The sequence below is a fragment of the Tachysurus vachellii genome, chromosome 9 (assembly GCF_030014155.1).
Source record: "Tachysurus vachellii isolate PV-2020 chromosome 9, HZAU_Pvac_v1, whole genome shotgun sequence".
Lineage (NCBI taxonomy): Eukaryota > Metazoa > Chordata > Actinopteri > Siluriformes > Bagridae > Tachysurus > Tachysurus vachellii.
This window is the reverse complement of record NC_083468.1, coordinates 709,265-711,764: the sequence shown is the minus strand read 5'-3', so window position 1 is coordinate 711,764 and position 2,500 is coordinate 709,265. Positions and strand designations below refer to the sequence as shown.

The following is a 2,500-nucleotide window of genomic DNA, read 5'->3' as shown; positions in this document are numbered from 1 at the left end:
TGACCGGTCTTTACATTACGATTAAAAGCAGCATCAATAAAGTAAAAAATGTGATGTGCGGTCAAGTTCGAGTGAAACACTTTTTTACTGAAATGTTTATCAGTAATAATCTCAGTAATAATGTGTTATTTTAAAAAAGACTACAATTTTTTGACTAAAACTAGACTAAAATTAAAAGACTTTTAGTCGACTAAAACTAGACTAAGATACCTTGAGTTTTCTTTTGACTAAAACTAGACTAAAATGACGAGACCTTTAGTCGACTAAAACTTGACTAACAAAAAAAGATATGTGAATGACTAAATATGACTAAAACTAACAAGGACATTCGGCACAAGACTAAGACTAAGACTAAATTAAAAATAGATGACGAAATTAACACTAGTTTACACACAAACTCAAATTGTTCAATTTTATCAAATTCAACTTTAAGTCTTTAAAGCAATTCAGAGAAACTTCAGAGGGTTTCAGGGATTTTGCTGCTCTTGTTTTTTGTAAATGTTTGTATTTATGTATTTATATATACTGTACTGTACGTTTGACGATCCGCTGTCATTTATTTACCAGATAAAAGCTACATAAATTGTTGCCTGATTTTGATTCATTTTGCGTTATATTTTTATTTCTGGAAAAAACATCACTTTATTTTAGATAATGATGGAAAAACAACACATTTTGGAATAAAAAGATCAACTAGCATTTAGAAATATTTTTTTAAAAAAGCGCATAAACGATTATATCACATTCAGAACTATGTTTGATGTTTTATTTTTTAAGTTGTAATAAAACTTTAGCTGGTCATTTTTGCATATGAGTGTTTTCTTTTGCACAGAATTATAAATATACACAAGATTGCTGCATTAATCTGAATGTAACCTAATAAACTGTCAGGGATGTGGAGTAAAAACAGACCGTAAAATAAACAGTTTAATAACTAAAAATACACAAAAGAAGCATGCAGACGACAACAGACTAGACAAAAGACATCAGGACAACGACACGTGACAATCAACACATAAGGAGCAGGTGTGCAGAGGCGGGCAGGAAGAGACAAGGGCGGGGCAGACACGTGACACGAAACATAAACAGATGCACATGGCCAAAGTCCGGGATGAGTCCTGACATAAACAATCCACTCAGTGTGTAATGATGGAAATTCATTATAAATGTGAAGAAAAAAAAAATTATAAATTAAGTGGATGCTAAATGGTAATTAATTGAATTATTCAATATACTTATGTATTAATATTATTATACAATTCTAATATAATATCTAGTTAATGCATAAATATTAATGAATGTGTTCAAAGCTGAAGAGGAATGTCTGGAGTTTTTTTTGTGTGTGTTTTTGTTGATTTTCTTTTCATTAAATTGTGTCCTTTTTGTTTTTATATATATGTCATTTTATGTCATTTTTTGTAAATGTTTAACCTTTTTTAGAAATAGAAACAATCGAGGTAGTTTGGATAAGCGGTAGAAAATGAGAGAGAGAAATAGAAACAGACCTAATCCTCTTTTTCTTCTTAAAAAAAACCTGATAAGTGTTTTAGAGTCTGTGCAGTACCCCCACCCCACCCCACCCCACACACACACACACACACACACACACACACACAAAATCGGAGCTTGTAACAGAACACATGCCTGTTCTCAGTAAATCATATACTGCAGTGTTTCAGGCAGGTGTGTATATTTAGACAGGTGCGTCTGTCCGTGAGCAATGTTTAAAGTCACACACGCGCACACACACACACACACACACACACACACACACACACACACACACACTCTGTAATGCAAATAGATCTGATATTGAATCACAACACGCTTTTATCCAGTCAGTAGTAATCGTTTCCTATAGCAGGTTGTTCAGTGGTTAATGGTTCCTTGTTAATCGAAGGGTTTTGCTTGGAGATAAACACAGAACCATGAAGAACCGGTTCTCCAGTTAAAGAGCTCTATGTTTCTAAGGGTGTATGTACACTATAAGCTGACCTTCTGTTTGTGTGCCTATGTTCTGGGAGTAAAAAACTTCATTCACAATTTTATTTTGTTCATTTACAGTTTTATTATAAAGTTCACACAAACACACAGATATAACATTTAAAAAATGATTGTAATTTTGACATGAGCATAAAGTCCAGCAATAAAAATTGAAGTGATTGTATGGTGCACTAATACACCAGTGTTACCATGGCAACAATGTAACTAATACACCAGTGTTACAAGGGCAACGATGTAACTAATACACCAGTGTTACAAGGGCAACGATGTGTCTAATACACCAGTGTTACCAGGGCAATGATGTAACTAATACACCAGTGTTACCAGGGCAACAATGTAACTAATACACCAGTGTTACCAGGGCAACAATGTAACTAATACACCATTGTTACCAGGGCAACAATGTAACTAATACACCAGTGTTACCAGGGCAACGATGTGACTAATACACCAGTGTTACCAGGGCAATGATGTAACTAATACACCAGTGTTACCA

At 33.8% G+C, this 2,500-nt stretch overlaps 1 protein-coding gene across 1 annotated transcript in view; it reads left to right on the top strand.

Annotated features, from left to right (window-relative positions):
- The window catches only part of b4galnt3b (beta-1,4-N-acetyl-galactosaminyl transferase 3b), a 23,517-nt gene extending 22,913 nt beyond the window's left edge, over positions 1-604 (top strand). Inside the window, exon 20 of the mRNA XM_060878797.1 lies at positions 1-604. This exon is cut by the window's left edge and continues 1,659 nt beyond it. The gene's annotated coding sequence lies outside the window, so the exon portion shown is untranslated.
- The last annotated feature ends 1,896 nt before the right edge of the window (positions 605-2,500 follow it).